The sequence below is a fragment of the Carcharodon carcharias genome, chromosome 3, assembly GCF_017639515.1.
Source record: "Carcharodon carcharias isolate sCarCar2 chromosome 3, sCarCar2.pri, whole genome shotgun sequence".
Lineage (NCBI taxonomy): Eukaryota > Metazoa > Chordata > Chondrichthyes > Lamniformes > Lamnidae > Carcharodon > Carcharodon carcharias.
Window position 1 is genome coordinate 15529668 of NC_054469.1, and position 18450 is coordinate 15548117.

General features: G+C 44.5%; 1 long non-coding RNA gene across 1 annotated transcript in view; it reads left to right on the forward strand.

Moving 5' to 3' along the window:
- Window positions 1-17289, forward strand: part of LOC121275771 — a 47491-nt gene extending 30202 nt beyond the window's left edge. Inside the window, exons 2-3 of the long non-coding RNA XR_005942561.1 lie at window positions 16487-16570; window positions 17073-17289. This is a non-coding gene — a long non-coding RNA (uncharacterized LOC121275771). The remainder of the gene's footprint in view (window positions 1-16486; window positions 16571-17072) is intronic.
- The last annotated feature ends 1161 nt before the right edge of the window (window positions 17290-18450 follow it).

Below are 18450 nucleotides of genomic sequence, written 5' to 3' on the forward strand. Positions count from 1 at the left end.
GATACTTCGTGGAATATAGTGAGATGAGATTATAATGAACTTGTCAATTTAACTGGACAGTATTTCTTATTATCGTCCGAATACCTTTGATCTTTTCTCTTCCCAGACGGGATATAACCTCTAGCGAAATTATCTCATTTCATTGTGACAAGGTGGAGGACACTAGCTGTGGCTTAATCTCTCTTTCTCTCTCTCTCTGTCCAGTCTTTGGCCTCCTATCATTGTGTCAACGCGAGCTTCAGTAACAGGATCTTCAGAGGCAGTCTGAGCAGGCTAGGGCTCTTTTCACTTTTAAAAAAAAAGGCTGAAGGGTGACCTGATTGAGGTCTTTAAAATTAGGCAGGGATTTGATAGGGTGAACATAGAGAAGGTGTTTCCTCTTGTGGGGGAGGCCAAAATCAGGGGCCATGGATATTAGAATAAATCCAATAGGAGGTTCAGGCAGTGGCTAGAATGTGGAACTCCCTGTCACATGGAGTTGTTGAGGTGAACAGCAAAGACGCATTTACGAAAAAGCTGGATAAGTGCACGAGGGAGAAAGGAATAGAAGGATGGGCCCTAACTTCCGAGCTCCCCAGCGTCGGATCGGGAGAGGGGGGCTGGTACCCCAAAGACGGGCTGGGGAATCCTTCTCGGAAGTTCCCGGGTAAGGGTTTGCATGGCAATTGCCCGGAAGTGCTAACTTCCCCTGGGAAATTGCCTGCTCTGGGAACCATCCAAAAACGAGGCCTAAATCACAAACTTCGGGCCCTTTAAGCTTACCTACCTTACGGCAACTAGCACCATAAAAAAAACGGGGGCCTGGCCTCCTCGAATCCGCCGGAGCTGCTCTTCGCTGAGACTGGCGAGGAGCCTTTCAATGCAGGCCTCAAGCAGCTCCGGCGAATGGAAGCGTCAGCGTAATATTCAAGGGCAGGAAAGTAGGTATTTATTTCTTCTAAATCCTGCGGGCCATCTCTTTCCAACGCTAGTTGGAAGTTATGGCTCAATATGCTGACGCGGTTAGATGAACTAGGTTAGGAGGAGACTTGTGTGGAGCATGAACACTAGCATGGACCACTTGGTCAGAATGTCCTGGTTCTGTGCTTTACAGTCTATGTAATTCTATGTATCCCCACCTCTTTCTTGTAGGTTCTTCTGCTCCCCCCCCCCCCACCCCCCCCCCCACCCCGGTCTGATGTGGACATCCCTAATTGCCCTTGAACTGTGTGTTATTCATCCATTTCAGAGAGTAGTGAAGAGTCAACCACATTGCAGTGGGCCTGGAGTCACGTGTGGGCCAGACTGGGTAAAGTTGGAAGATTTCCTTCCCTAAAGGACATCAGTGAACCAGATGGGTTTTTACAGCAATTGATGGTAGTTTCATGGACTAGCTTTATATTCCATACTTATTAATTGATTGACTTCAAATTCCACCAACTGCCATGGTGGGGTTTAAAGGCATGACCTGTAGAGCATTAGTCCAGGCCTCTGGATTACCAGTCCAGTGACATTGCCCACCCTCCCCTGCATGTTGAACTTTGATCTTCAGACCTCAGCCTATTTTCCTTATGGCAAGTTGATATGAGGGAATGGACTGAGGGTTGGCAGAAAGGACTCTTGGCCTCTCAGCATCTAGAGGAAGCCCAGGTTGGAAGTTGTTTGCCAGAAAGCTGTTTTGGCTGGGGATAGGGATGCCTCTATTTTTAATTTCCACATTCTTGATTTCAAACCCCTCCATGGCCTTGCCCCACCCTTTCTCTGTAATCTCCTCCACCCCAAAACCCTCTCAGCTATATGTGCTCCTCCAATGCTGGTCTCTTGCATATTCCCAATTCTACTCACTCCACCACTGGTGACTGTCTTTAGCTGTGTTATGACACAGCTGATGTATATCGCTGAGCAAGCCAAATTCCAGAGGGAAACCTGTACTGATCATAACCATTTTTTTGTGTATTTTGAAAATGAGGGGAAAACTACTGATTCCAGAAGCATAGAATCCCAGTAACACTTCTGGATTTTAAAAATTGAAAGATTTATTAAGAAGAAGGGAAAAAATAACTTAAGCACACATTTGAAGCAGTCTTACAAAATATTCCCCAAACAAACCCCACTTGGTCAGAACACACAAGTAAACTACTTGGCAACAGCTCCCTCATAGATTTTTAACCATAAAAATCCAGTAATATTACCCAAGGCAAAAGCTGCTGCTACTTTAGTCAAGCATACCACTCGCCTTCTCAGTCTCTTCCATTCTGCTGTGGAAACCTAAAAGAAAAATTTGGGAAGAGACTTGTTTCTGAAAACAAAGACTTTTCTGGCTTGAAATTGGATGGCTGCTTCAAATTCAAATCCTTCACAACTTTTCTCAGCAGGATGTCTCCTCCACACAGCCAACACAACTCAACTAAATATCTTTCCTTAAATATCTTTTTGTTCCTTTCATCCTAGACTCCACTGTCCTAAGCATTTCTTTGAACCCAACCTTTCTAAAATAAAAAAATCTTTCATGTTTTCCTGTTGCCTCCACCTTCAAGTCAAATAAAATTTAATAAGCTTCCCTTGTTTACTTATGAAACCTTTGTAAATTGTAAAAGTCCCTTAAACTCTCTTTGAAATTTAACAGCTCAAAAGTTAAGTCCTTACCTATCACCTAATGCAAATTTTAAAACCCAACTGTCATGAGGATATTCTATAATGTTTCTGGAAATTACTTTAAATTGGACATGTAGTAGGGTCTGTGTCTGTGAGTGTGTGGGTCTTAATTGGATTAAAGCCAGCTAGTCTAAGTGCTTTGATGTATATTAGTTTTGAGATGTAAACAGTAAGGTAAAGGGTGCATTTGCATTTTGTTGAATAAACTATTCAAAAACTGGGGGGTGAAATCTTGAGATATCAAGCAATATGTTTGTATTGCTAATAAAATTGGTACTGTGAAAGGGGTTTTATTGTTAGGAGAGGTGGAGTTCAAAGGGCCTGGTGATACAATGAGAGTTTACATTCAAGGGGAAGGCTATGTATATATAGAAGAGTTTTGTGTGTGGGTCAGAGGGATGTGAGATCTAAGCCACCTGTAAGCCTACAACTATCTGCAAAGGAAACAAATTGAAAGAAACCTCATTTTGAATTTGTAAGATAAAATGTGCTTTGCCTGGTGTCTGTTTAGGTCTATGGGTTACTGTTCTCTTGGTGAAGATTTACATAGGAGTGATTAATTTGGGGATTTGTCTAATAGTTATTATGGTAGTAATTTGTAGATGTGTATGTGTTTAATACCTTGTAAAATTAATAAATGTTTAATTTAATTTATATAAAAAACCCTTGGAGACTTGATGGTTTCATTTCTGAATTCAGAGCTGCATTTCAAACATACCAATTGAAAATATAGGTTATGACATTTGTTTAAAGTTTTCCTCTGGGATTTTAAATAACTCAGCCTTTACCAATTGCTGTGTCATAACACCAATCTATTTACTAGTAATTCCAACTTTTCCATGGTCCCTCATTGCAAATGCATGCATCTAGCATCTTTACTTTTCATCTCTCAGTTCCCATAGTCAAGATGTCTTTATGAACCTTCCCCCCAGTTTAACTAATCATGGTCACACATGCAGACGCACACACACACACACACACACACACACACACACACACACAGGTACGCACACACAGACCCACACACACACACACACACACACACACACACACTCACAGACACACACACAGACCCACACACACATATACACACACACACACACACACACATATACAGATGCACATACACAGACCCACACACACAGACACACGCCCACGCACACACATACACACACACACATATACAGACACACACACAGACCCACACACAGACACACACACACACACGGATACAGACACACACACACACACAGACCCACACACACAGACACAGACACGCACACACACACACACATACACACACAGACAGACACAGACACAAAAAAGAACACCCATCTTCACAGCTGTCGGGGTCTGGAATTCCCTCACTAAACCTCTCCACCTCTCTATCTTTCTCTCTTTTCCTTCAAAAGCAGTCCATGACCAAATGCAGCAAGACCTAGACAATATCCAGGCTTGGGCTGACAAGTGACAAGTAATATTTGTGCCGTACAAGTGTCAGGCATTGACCATCTCCAACAAGAGAGAAGCTGACCATCATCCATTGACATTCAATGGCATTACCATCACTGAATCCCCCACTATCAACATCCTGAGGATTACCATTGACCAGAAACTGAACTGGACTAGCCATATAAATACTGTGGCTACAAGTGCCGGTCAGAGGCTAGGAATCGTGCAACGAGTAACTCACCTCCTGACTCCCCAAAGCCTGTCCACCATCTACAAGGCACGAGTCAGGAGTGTGATGGAATAGTTCCCATTTACCTGGATGAGTGCAGCTCCAACAACACTCAAGAAGCTCAACACCATCCAGGACAAAGCAGCCCACTTGGTTGGCACCACATCCACAAATATTCACTCCCTCCACCACCAACGCACAGTAGCAGCAGTGTGTACCCACGACTGCTACCATCTAGAAGGACAAGGGCAGCAGATACATGGGAACACCATTTGAAACACTTTTACTACAGCCTGGATTTTGCGGTCCATCTGTGGTGGGAATCGTTGCAGAAAATTTGATCAACCAGCCAAAGGTCTGTTGTCTTCGGGCGGGAATTTCCGGTCTTGCGGTGGGCGGGATCGGAAAATCCCAGCCCATGTTAAGAGATGTTACATAAATACAAGTTGTTATTTAACAGTGCTCCAATTCTCCTTTCCGTTGGCTTCAACTGGATGCTGAGAGAACGTTTCTCCTTGTGGAGGAATCTAGAACCAGGGGGGTTGAGTTTAAAGGTAAGGGGTCTCCCATTTAAGATGGGGGGTGAGGAGGATTTCTTATCCTAGAGGGCCACTAGTGTTTGGAATTCTCTTCCCCGGTGGAGACTGGATCGTTGAATATATTGCAAAGCTGAGTTAGACAGACTTTTGATCCAAATGGGAGTCGAGGGTTATGGGGGACAGGCAGGGAAGTGGAGTTAAGGCCACGATCTTATTGTATGACTGAGCAGACTCGAGGGGCCAACCAGCCTCCTCCTGCTCCTATTTCTTATGTTTTTATGTTCTTAAGGCACAGCAGGCAACTGATTTTCTGTGAGCTCATTCCACACGACTGGGTTCTGGTATGGTCCCTCTTATTGGTGTGTTCTTGGCGTGGTTACTTGGTTACTAGACAGAGTGTAGTCATACTCTGGTACTTGCTTAACGCTTGTTTATTAGTACTACATCTAAACAGGTTATAGGGTAGGCATGTTGCTCCTGGGCCTGGTGGTCCAACCCCACTGTATCTCTCTCTCTCTCTCTCGAGAGAGAGAGAGAGAGCCTAACACGTGACCGACTGATTTCAGTGATACATCATCATCTACGTCATACGTTAGCATATCCCATCTGTTAACCCTTTCTACGACAGCTTAGACCAATTCTGCCCTCCGAAACTTTAGAGCTACCAGAGAATCCATTGACATTACCACTGGAGTTGCTTGACAGAGCAGAATGGATTGGAAAATGTGGACATAGGATTTTGCAATGGGGAGAATGCCATTAAAAGCCGTGTCAACAGGAGGCAAGGTTTGTAGAAGGGAAAAGATTTTTAGCATTAAAGGTGTTGAAATGTCCTAACAATCCTTGACAAATTTGCTGCAGAATCTACATTTTTCACATCGTGGAACATGGTTGTCTAGCAACAGGAGTTTGCCTTGAAGTGCCAAAGGATAATGCTGTGGCTGGCTGTGCTCAAGAAGCTCAAAGTTGCCTGCAACAAGAAAGAAGGTTCATTTACTTACCGCTGGCTGTAGAGTCCGCCAAGTGGAGTAGGAGTACTTCTCCAGACCCCACATTAAACCAACCTCCCACACAATCAGAGAATTGTTGCAGCACAGAAGGAGGCCATTGGGCCTGCTGTGTCTGCACAGGCTCTCCAAAGGAGTAATTTACCTAGTGCCACTCCCCTGCCTTCTCTCTGTAGCCCTGCACATTCTTTCCTTTCAGATAATCCACTCCTTCTATTGAATGTCTCGATAGAACCTGCCTTTGCCACACTCTCAGGCAGCGCATTCCAGACTTTAACCACTTGCTGCGTGAAAAAGTTTCTCCTCATGTTTCCATTGCCTCTTTTGTCAATGACCTTAAACCTGTGCCCTCTGGTTCTCGGTCCTTCCACCAATCGGAACAGCTTCTCCCTATCTACTCTGTCCAGACCTCTCATGATTTTGAATAACTCTATCAAATCTCCTCACAACATTCTCTTCTCCAAGGAAAACAGCCCTGACTTTTCTGCATAACTGAAATTTCTCATCCCTGGAACCATTCTCGTGAATCCTTTCTCCAACGCCTTCACATCTTTTCCAAAGTGCGCTGCCCAGAACTCCCAATCGCTACTGCTCCCTAACTCCCAGACTTCAGGAACCCTCGCCCTGGATCTTTATCACCAAGCCCTGAGATCCCAAACCGCACCCCATTTCCCGCCAAACCTCTGGATTCCCCATCCCTGACCTCAGATCTCCTGACCTGACCTCCGAAATCCTGACTCCGATCACTTGTCCCGAGATGCTTGCCCTTTCTCCTTGCCCCAGCCTGACCTTCCCCTGGCCCATAGAATCCAGACCTCTGATCGCCTTCCCACCGCCTCCCAATCTCTTTCTCTGTTAGTACCCAGTCCTCAGCCCTGAAACTGCTGCCAACTGACTCTATAACCTCCCCTTCCACCCACTGATGGAACCCCTCTCTCCAGCTCCAGGTCACCCTCCCCCTCCCCTCACCCAACAACTGCTCACTCCCTCTTTCCTTATTTCTACTTAACAACACACAACTACAAAAGCAGTCCTCAAGGACAACATTGGTGACCGGTAACTCCTGCAGATAGCTGATCCTGCAAACAAAACGTAAGCCCTGTACAAATACAATCTGTAATAATTAACCCATGTAATCAATATTCAGTGTCATTCTGTTTGGGCCAGTGCATCAGACAGTGACTACACTGGAAACCAGGCGAGACAAGATGAAAATCTTAGTGAATCTACTCCTCTGTGCTGGAGTAGTCACGGTGACTGTTGCCGTTCCGGTTCCGCAAACTCCACCGATGGACCAGGAAGCAGTTTCTTCTGCTATGGCTTCACAGGAGGAGGAGAGAGCCACGAACAGAACTTCATGTGTGTTCAACGCTTTGAAAAAGGTGCAGTGTGCAGATCTAGCAATGCGACAAAAAAACTGGGCCCCAATTCCACACCAATTTGCATTTACAAACAAGACATGGGAGAGCAAAGTTACAGTGAAATTGCAGAGAGGTGCATCAATTATAGTGATAATGGGGGTTTTAATCATTCTCATATAAACTGGGATAGAGATACTGTAGAGAGCAGAGAGAGAGATGAGTTTCTGAAATGCATTCAGGAAAATTTTCCTGTTGAGTACGTTTATGACCCAACAGGGTTCTGGGGAACAAGATGGGTCAAGTGAATTAAATGTCAAAGGACAATTCAGGAAGGTGGTCTGCCCTGACTTCACATGATGTCAAGAAACAGCTGAAGATACTGGATAGTGCAAAGCTATGGGCTCTGACAATATTCCGGCAATAGTACTGAAGAGTTGTCCTCCAGAACTTGCTGCGCCCCTAGCCAAACTGTTCCAGTACAGCTACAACACTGGAATTTATCCGTCTATGTGGAAAATTGCCCAGGCATGTCCTGTACACAAAAAGCGGGACAAATCCAATCTTGCCAATTACTGCCCCATCAATTACTTCCTTCCATCCTCTCGATCATCAATAAAGTAATGAAAGGGGTCATCATCAATGTTATCAAGCGGCATTTGCTTAGCAATAACCTGCTCACTGATGCCCAGTTTGGGTTCCACCAGGGCCACTCAGCTCCTGACCTCATTACAGCTTGGTTCAAATATAGACAAAAGAGCTGAACTCGTGAGGTGAGGTGAGAGTGACTGGCCTTGACATCAAGGCAGCATTTGACCGAGTGAGGTATCAAAGAGCCCTAGCAAAACTGGAGTTAATGGGAATCGGGGAAAATTCTGCACTGGTTGGAGTCATACCTAGCACAAAGGAAGATAGTTGTGGTTGTTGGATGTCAATCATCTCAGCTCCAGGACATCACTGCAGGAGTCCCTCAGAAGAGTGTCCTTGGCCCAACTGTCTTCAGCTGCTTCGTCAATGACCTTCCTTCCATCATAAGGTCAGAAGTGGGGATGTTCACTGATGATTGCACAATGTTCAGCACCATTCGCGACCATCTCCAACAAGAGAGAATCTAACCATTGACCCTTGATGTTCAATGGAATTACAATCACTGAATCCCCTACATCCTGGGGTTACCATTGACCAGAGACTGAACTGGACTAGCCATATAAATACTGTGGTGACAACAGCAGGTCAGAGGCTGGGAACCGTGCAGCAAGTAACTCACCTCCTGACTGCCGAAAATCTGTCCACTATCTACAAGGCATAAGTCAGGAGTGTGATGGAATACTCTCCACTTGAGTGCAGCTCTCACAACACTGAAGAAGCTTGACACGATCCAGAACAAAGCAGCCCGCTTGATTGGCACCCCATCCACAAATATTCACTCTCTCCACCACCAATGTACAGTAGCAGCAGTGTGTACCATCTACAAGGTGCACTGCAGAAACTCACCAAGACTCCTTCGACAACACCTTCCAAACCCATGACCACTACCATCTAGAAGGACAAGGGCAGGAGATAGAGGGGAACACCACCATCTGGAAGTTCCCCTCCAAGTCACTCACCATCCTGACTTGGAAATATATCGCCGTTCCTTCACTGTCGCTGGGTCAAAATCCTGGAACTCCCTTCCTAACAGCACTGTGGGTGTACCTACACCACATGGACTGCAGCGGTTCAAGAAGGCAGCTCACCACCACCTTCTCAAGGACAATTAGGGATGGGCAATAAATGCTGGCCCAGCCAGCGAAGCCCACATCCCGTGAATGAATTAAATAAAAGAACTCCCGGCCCAGTCAGAGGGCTCAGCAGCCTCAACAACACCACTGCCATCAGTGGCCATTGTTGACGCATTTTGACCAGGGATGAATGGTGGGACGCCCTCGAGGAAAGGTAAATTTGGTTGGGAGAAGCCAGGGTGAGGCAGGCAGGCATGGTAATCGGGAACTTGTGAGGCCGGTGATGCACCAACCACGGCATTGCCATGAGGACGGCCATCGTTGTCAGTGTGTCCCTCCGTGGGCGGTGCAGCACCCATCAAGGAGGGCTTCCCCACCCAAAACCCGCTGGGTAGCCACCAGGATTTACCTGGCGGTCTCCCCATGTGGCAGTGGGCCCTCCCGACATGGGTAAAATGGCCGAGCCGCCAAGTTTCCCACCCCCAGCAATATAGTATGGCAGCGGGAAGACGTCTGACTCTCCTCCTGACGCCTTCCCCTGCCACATTGCCAGCCCCCTCCCCACTGCTTCTCAGCACATTGGCAATGGGCTGGGAACATTCAGCCCAGAGATGAAGCTGGAAAAGGGTGCATATGGCAGGTGAAAAACAGAAAACGCTGGACAATCTCAGCAGGTCTGACAGCGCCTGTGGAGAGAGAAAGAGAGTTAACGTTTCGAGTCTGTGTGACTCTTCTTCAGAACTAAAGAGAAGTGGAAATGTGATGGAATTTATACTGTTTAAGGGGGTTGGAGCAGGTGGAGCTGGATAGAAGGCCAGCGATAGGTGGGGACAAAGGAGAGATTGACAAAGATGTCACAAACAAAAAGACAAAGGGAGTGTTAACGGTAGTGATAAGGGCTAAAGGAGGTGCTGGCAGTGGTGTAAAGGTAAGAAAGCAGAATGTGTTAATAGCAGAACAAGGGTCAGCGCTCTGTGAAAGAACAACAAGGAACACGGAACAGGTGGCCCTTTTGGGGGTGGGGGTGGGAGAGGGGGTGGTGGGGTTGGGGAAAACAGGATAGAGAAAGGGTTAAAAAGGGGGAATAAAAAAGGGGATAAAACAATGAATAAATGAATATAAATAAAATTCAAAATAAGTAGATGAAAAGTAAAAATACATTTTAAAAAAGGGATTAAAAAAGGTAAAAACAAAAAAACTGCGGATGCTGGAAATCCAAAACATCTCCAGACCATGAACTCTCTCCTCTATCTTCATCCCTTTTTTAATCCTCATGACCCCTCGACAGATGGGATTGTATTAGCATGGCTCGAGGATTGGTTAATGGACAGAAACAGGTCATTTTTGCATTGGCAGTCTGTAACTTGTGGGGTACCACAAGGATCAATACTTAGACATCAACGCAGTTCCTTTGTCCATCCTTCTCACTGCTTGCTTTTAAACCTAACTCTGTATTGTCAGCAAACATGGATATATTACACTCAGTCCCCTCATCTACACCATGGATATAAGCTGTAAACAGTTGATGTCTAAGTATTGATCCTTGTGGTACCCCACAAGTTACAGACTGCCAATGCAAAAATGACCTGTTTCTGTCCACTAACCAATCCTCGAGCCATGCTAATACAATCCCATGAACCCTAATTTTTTGTAATAATCTCTTGTGCTGCGCTTTATCAAATGCTTTTTGAAAATCCCAATACTCTATATCCACTGGTTCCCCCTTATCCACTCTACTAATTACAACCTTAAAACACTCAACAGTTTTGTCAACCCATGTTACTTCTGTCCAATCATATGATTTTCTAAGTGTCCTGTTACCACGACCCTGATAGTAGATTTTAGCATTTTGCCAACCACTGATGTCAATATAACTGGCCTGTAGTTCCCTGTTTTATCTCTCCCTCCTTTCTTGAATAGCAGGATTGTGTTTGCTACCTTCCAATCCATGGGAACTGTTGTATAAACTAAGGAATTTGGGAAGATCAAAACCAATGCATCCATTATCTCTGCAGTTTCCTCTTATAAACCCCAGGCAGTCAGGTCCAAGCATTTTGTTGGCTTTTAGTCCCATTAATTTTTCCGGTACTATTTCTTTTCCAGTGCTAATTTCTTTCTGTTCCGTATTCTCACTTGACACTTGGTTCCCCAATATTCCCAGAATGTATTTTCTGTTTTCTACAATGAAGACAAATACGAAGAATTTATTTAGTGTCTTTAACATTTCCCTATTTCCCATTAAAATTTTGCCTGTCCCTGTTTCTAAGGGACCCATATTTACTTTTGCTAATCTCTAAAAAGTAGGGACGTTTTATTTCAGCTGTACAGGGCCTTATTGAGACCACATCTACAATACTGTGTACACTTTTGGTCTCCTTGTTTGAAAAAGATATAATTGCATTAGAACATAGGAACATAGGAGCAGGAGTAGACCATTCAGCCCATCGAGCTTGCTCCACCATTCAACACGATCATGGCTGATCATCCACTTCAATGTCTTTTTCCCACACTATCCCCATATCCCTTTATGTCATTGGTATTTAGAAATCTATCAATCTCTGCTCTAAACATACTCGATGACTGAGTTTCCACAGTCCTCTGAGATAGGGAATTCCAAAGATTCACCACCCACTGAGTAAAAAAATTCTCCTCATCTGGGTCCTAAGTGGCTTCTCTCTTATTTTGAAATTGTGTCCCATGGACTCCCCAGCCAGGGGAAACATCTTAGCTGCATTGACCCTGTCTATCCCTTTAATGAGATCACCTCAGAAGCAGTACAGAGAAGGTTTACTCAACTCATTCCTGGGTTGAGGGGCTTATCTCATGAAGAAAGGTTGAGCAGGTTGGGCCTCTCCCCATTGGAGTTCAGAAGGATGAAAGGTGATCTTATTGAAACATAAAATCCTGATGAGATTTAATAGAGTGGATACCAGGAAGATGTTTACACTTGTGGGAGAGACTCCAGCTAGGTGACACAGTTTAAGAATAAGAGGTCTATTGTTTAAGATGGAGATTAGGAGAAATTTTTTCTCTCAAAGGGTTATCAGTCTGTGTAATTCTCTTCCCCAGAAAGTAGTTGAGGCTGGGTCATTGAATCTATTCAAGACAGAGTTAGACAGATTTTTGATGAACAGGGGAGTCAAGGGTTATGGGGACAGATGGCAAAGTGGAGTTGAGACCACAACCAGGTCAGCCATGACCTTATTGAATGGAGGAGTAGGCTCAAAGTGCTGAATGGCCTACTCCTGCTTCTAGGCCATATGTTCCTTTCTACATACTATCGAAGCCTTTATAATCTGTTTTCATTTCTCTCGCTAGTTTACTCTCATTCTATTTTCTTTATTGTCATCATTTTGGCCATCATTTTCTGAATACTAATATCCTTTCAATCCTCAATTCTTTTCCATTCACCTCATACCTGCCTTTACTTCTTTTGTTAGCCACATTTCCCATGGGGTTTTTAATTCCTTAAGGAAATGTATTATATGTTGCAAATTCTGAATCAATTTTTTAAATGTTTCCCATCGCTTATCTACCGTCACATTTTTGAATCTAGCTTTCCAACCCACCTAGGCTAACTTAAAATCATGGAATGGTTACAGCACAGAAGAAGGCCATTTGGTCCATCGTGTCCATGTTGGCTCTCTGCAGAGAACAGCACCACTCCAGTTCTACTCCCTGGCTCTGCTGCAAATCTTTTCTCTTCAGATGATTATCCAATTCCCCCCTGAATGCCCTCATTGAGTCTGCCTCCACCGATAATTGATTTAAAATATATGAACTAGGTTTATACACAGAAAGCAGGCTCCCCGCACCCAAGCGTCAACATTGCCTCTGCCTAGTGGACTCGCCCTGCTTTAATTTTTCTGGTGATAGCCCTTTAACTAGTATAACGCAGGACTTCCGTCCACCTCCAGCAGGAAGCCCCACCTGCCAGCCAATTGGAGGCACCAGTAGTGCCAGTGGTCACTGCCAGTACTGCAGGTAGGCTAAGACAGTGACATTCAGTGATGGACCTGGGCATTCAGGTATATTCAGGATCTTGCTGACAGGTGAGAGGGAAGCGGGAGGCATGTTGGACAGGGCAGGGTGTCAAGGGTGGACATGAGGAGGCAAAGCTGTGGGGAGAGAGGGCCCGGCAAGAGACACCTTCTTCCCTTTAACTGGTCAGCAACCAGCAAGATTAAACCTGCTGGACTGCACATTGAGCACCAGCCTCTCCCGCTGCCTGTTAAATCAGAGCGGGGGTGGGGTGAAGCCCTTAATTGGATATTAACTGCCCACTTATGGGCCTCAATTGGACCAGGGATGAGCAACACACCCTGACTCCCTCCCCCACCACTTACAAAATTGGGGTGGGTGTTGGAGGGTTGGACAGGCCAGTGGCAGGCCTGCTGCCAATGGTGCTTTGCCCCAATTTATGAGTCCACCCGTCCACTTTCCCGCCCGCAGGTGGCCCATAAAATTCAGTCCATGGTGCTAATAGGGAATATCTATACACCTCAGATTATGCACACTCATAATTCTTTAACCCACTTTCAAATTGCCGGTGCCTAATAGCCCTTGAGAAGGTGGTGGTGAGCTGCCTTCTTGAACCGCTGCAGTCCATGTGGTGTAGATACACCCTCAGTACTGTTAGGGAGTGAGTTCCAGGATTTTGTCCAATTGTGGGCCCCTTTAGAAATCAAAATGTTAGCTCATCCATTTCCCTTTCAAAATACCTGCTTTTATCTCATCCCTTTGATAATTCAAACCTTGCAGTCTGACTGGCTTCAGTTTAATTAAATTAGTCACGCACACAACACACACACACACACACACACACACACACACACACACACACACACACACACACACACACACACACACACACACACACAGGCTCCACAAGCCTGCCTACAGTAATATTAGGAAAAAAAATGATACTTCCTTTACACCATATAAATACTGTGGCTACAAGAGCAGGTCAGAGGCTAGGAACGCAGCAGTGAGTAACTCACCTCCTGACTCCCCAAAGCCTGTCCACCATCTACAAGGCGCAAGTCAGAAGTGTGATGGAATGCTTTCCACTTGCTTGGATGAGTGCAGCTCCCACAACACTCAAAGAAGCTCGACACGGTCCAGGACAAAGCAGCCCGCTTGATTGGCAGCACATCCACAAATATTCACTCCCTCCACTACTGATGCACAGTAGTAGCAGTGTGCACCATCTACAAGAAGCACTGCAGATACTCACCAAGGTTCCTTCTGAACCCATGACCATCTAGAAGGACAAGGGCAGCAGACACATAGGAAGCCCATCACCTGGAAGTTCCTCTCCATGCCATGCACCATCCTGACTTGGAAATACATCGCTGTACCTACACCACAGGGACTGCAGCAATTCAAGAAGGCAGCTCACCATCACCTTATTGAGGGTAATTAGGGATGGGCAAAAAATGCTGGCTCAGCCAGAGTAGTCTAGATAAATAAAAAAAATTATTCATTGACACTGAATAACGACAACCTTAGTTCCATTCTGGTGGGTCTCCTCTGCACCTTCTTTGGGGCCTTGGCATCATTTCTAAAGTGTGGGACCCAGAATTGGACAAAATCCTGGAACTCCCTCCCTAACAGCACTGTGGGTGTACCTACACCACAGGGACTGCAGCAGTTCAAGAAGGCAGCTCCCCAGCACCTCCTGATGGGCTATTAAGGACGGGCAATAAATGCTGGCCTAGCTATCCCATAAATGAGTTAAAAGAATAGTCTGTTAGCCTTCATTACAAAGGGGTTGGAGTACAAGAGTAAAGAAGTCTTGCTACAATTATATGGGGTATTGGTGAGATCACATCTGATGTGTACAGGTTTGGTCTCCTTTCAAAAGAACAAATAAATTTATTTTGGAGGGAGTGCATTGAAGCTTATCTAGATGGTTACCTATGTTATGGCATGGCTGATGGTAAATGCCGAGCTGCTCAAATCCCATTGGGGCAAGCTTGAAACAGCTGCCAAAATGGTTTTTGCAATTTGTATAGTATGAGGAGTGGTTCTAGAATCAGGAAATGATGTCCCTGACTAGTTGTGATGATTTTATTGTAAAGTAAGCAAAAAAAACCCAAATAAAATACAATTACACTTAAACACACAACTTAAACATGAACACACAGTGAACAGTACTTTAAAACGGTTCCACAAATCTTAACTACCCTCAGAGCTAACCTTCCCCTTTTCTGTTCAGCAACTATCCCTATAGATTTTAGGATCTATAGAAGTCCAATAATCTTTTATGACACAATGCTTTTACCTTGAGGTGTCCTCTGAGGCTGATAGCAACTGGTTCTTTCAGCCTGGCCTTGTTCACACTGTCTTCTAGGAGTTCTGACCAGCTACCCTGCTGTCTCTGGGAGAGCTAACCCCTCCCATAGTTTTCAGCATTCCCTCAAATGCATTCCTTTCCTTTGATCTCTCTATTGTTTCAGTTAGTCTCTTCAGAAATGCTTTCTTCCCAGAATTGAGCAAATCATTCTTTAGCTCTGAAACTTGTAAAAATAAACTTACCCTATCTTTACCTCACTTCATTACCCTTTTTACAACCTGCATATACCCACTTTGCAAGGGTCTAAAGCCAATTGTAGTTTTGAATTGTGTTGTTTTAGTTCAGTCGTTCTAGCTCTTAATCCAATTACAGCCTGACTTCCAGTAAATAAGAAAATATGCCAGGGTTATTACCAGAAGAAAAATATTGCAATTTCTTATTTTCTTGACACCTGGAAGGGCGGGATTATCCTATGAAGAGTGATTAAGTAGATTGGGCTATATTCCCCAGTGTTTAGAAGAATTTGAGGTGATTTCATTGAAACATATAAAATTCATAAGGTCTTGACAGGGAACAGATGTTTTTTCCTGGCTGGAGAGCCTAGAACTTGTGGGGCACAGTCTCAGCATAAGGGGTTGGCCATTTAGGACTGAAATGAAGAGAAATTTCTTCACTCAATGGGTTGTGATTCTTTGGAACTCTCTATCCCAGAGGGTGCTGGATGCTCCATTGCTGAGTATATTCAAGACAGAGATTGGGATATTAAGGGAATGAAGGGATATAGGGATAGTGCTGGAAGGTGGAGTTGAGGTAGATGATCAGCCATGATCTTATTGAATTGCGGAGCAGGCTTGAAGGACAAAATGGCCCACCACTGCTCCGAACACTTATGTTCCTAAGATGCTGATATATGACTGGATATTTCATCTGTTTGTTGCTTTAGATCTACAGAAACTCACTTAAATAGGCACCATTAGCACTGACATGCCTCAGTTCTGACTGCTTTCACATTACCAAGGCAACCAGCCTGGCTTTGCTCCTATTACCTTAATGTTGAGGCAACCAGTTGAATTTAACACAACAGAAAAACAAATGAGAAAATCCAGTTCTGCTAATACAGACAAAGGCTAATCCTTAGACCAGTCATAGGAAATTAAATAAGAAAGGCCATGGGTGATGTTTTAAACTCACTTAAAACCCATTCACTTATACAGTTATAATCAGGCTCTATATATGGTTTTCTTGCAGATTGTTCCAGAATTGACCTTTGAGGATAATTGTATGCGTTTCCGTTTTGGTCTTATCTGCCGTTTGAAACCTGGTTCACTCAAGGTAACTGACCTTTTTGTTTTCCATTGGAAATAGTATAGGATGTCAACAGTCTTTTCTCACCTCTCCAAATCAATGGTGATCATTACACTGGCTGATGTGTAGCTCAGGCTAAAAGCTACTTATTTGCATTTCTTAAGAAAAGTAAAATTATACAGAAGCAAAAAAGGGAGAGATTGCATTAAATATTACTTTAATTTCCATTGGTACGTTAACAGGCTCTCTGAGTTCAAGATAAAAAACAATTCAGAATATTTATCATCGCATTCCCAAAATCCAGAGAAGAAAATCAGTACAGACTTGATGGCTAAATGACTGAATTCTGTGCTCTAAAATTCAATGACTCTGTCCACTGGAACACCCAGTCTCCACGCACAGAAAAGCAGCGTGAAAAATACATTAAAATCTATGATTTCTGTTCTAATTCTCAGTTTGAGCAAGTTTTTTTGTTTACTAATAAATGCACATACAGCAATGACAAGGTGATTTTTTTTTTATATTTTAGCAACTGAATCAGAAAATCAAAGTTGACAGAGTGGAAACTGAGCCCATGGAATAAGAAGCCTGAGTATGCTCACTGTCACCTACGAACATAACATTCGAATTAGATGTGGCTTCATTCCCTGGGTTGGTATATAACAGCTGTTATCTGATGTGTTAATGTTCCTCGAGGTCTAGGAAGGCCACAGAAGCACTGTGTAAACAAGGGAAGAATTAATAAAAGAGTGTTTCTCGTGTACACAAAGTTGGTTTCACTTTTTGCAGCCCAATCATTTTCTTTCCCGCACAGTATAGTTTCAGCAGAAAGACACAGAATGTACAGCACCAGAAACAGGCCATTTGGTCCAATTCAGTCCACGCCAGTCTACTCCTACCCATCTTCATTGAACCGCCATTAGTTGGCCAGCCATTGTTGAAGCGCGCACTGAAAAGCTCAGTGCCGCCAGCGTGGGGGCAGGAGGAGGGCGAGCAAAATCATCAATGCTGGCGCAGGACGAGCACTGACAGAGAGCTCCCCGAAGGCAGAGAGCTGTCTCAGGGAGTTGAAGACCCGAAACCCAGGAAATTAAGCTTTTATAATCAGGAAAAAATGTCCAAGCATCACAAACGGGGACCTGAACATATAGATTATAAAAATGCTGTCCGCTGATTTCCATTTTCATTTTATTTAATCTCTTCCCACCCTTGGATGAGGTTTGCTGAAAAATGTAAAGGCCGCCAATTCATCTGTCCATCACCTGTCAGGTTGGATGTGCTACGTAAAATGATAGGCATTTGCGCCGCTCAGTTGCCCTCTTAATTGTCGGCGGGCGCGCTTCCGACTTTTGTGCTTGGCCACCAATCGAAATATCGCATGAACGTGGGATGACGCCTGTCGTTATCTCACGCGATTTCACGCCCGATCGAGTTGGGCGTGCGCCGCCCGATCAGCGTGAAATTCAGCCCTACGATGTGACCCTGATCACAGAACGCAAATGAGCTGCCGTCGGCCAGACAGGAGTCAGATATTCTCAGAAGCGATGTGAAGATCTATGGAGCTTCCTCGCTGCAGGTCGTCATCATCCTCCTACAATCAAGCAGCTATTGTTAGGCAAGGGAATCAAAGGTTATCGGGGGTAGATGGGAATGTGGAATTCGAAATACAAACAGATCAGCCATGATCTTATTGAATGGCGGGGCAGGCTCGAGGAGCCGAATGGTCTACTCCTGTTCCTCTTTCTTATGTTCTTATGTTGTTATTAGGGTCTCCATTGCGTTGCCATGTCAGGAGAGTATGTGCGCTGCCATAAACCAAACAGGTGTCAAACGTTTATAGATGCAATGTGAGGATCTTATAGCTCATGAGTTTGGAAGGTGCTGTCTAAGGAGCCTGGGTGAATTCC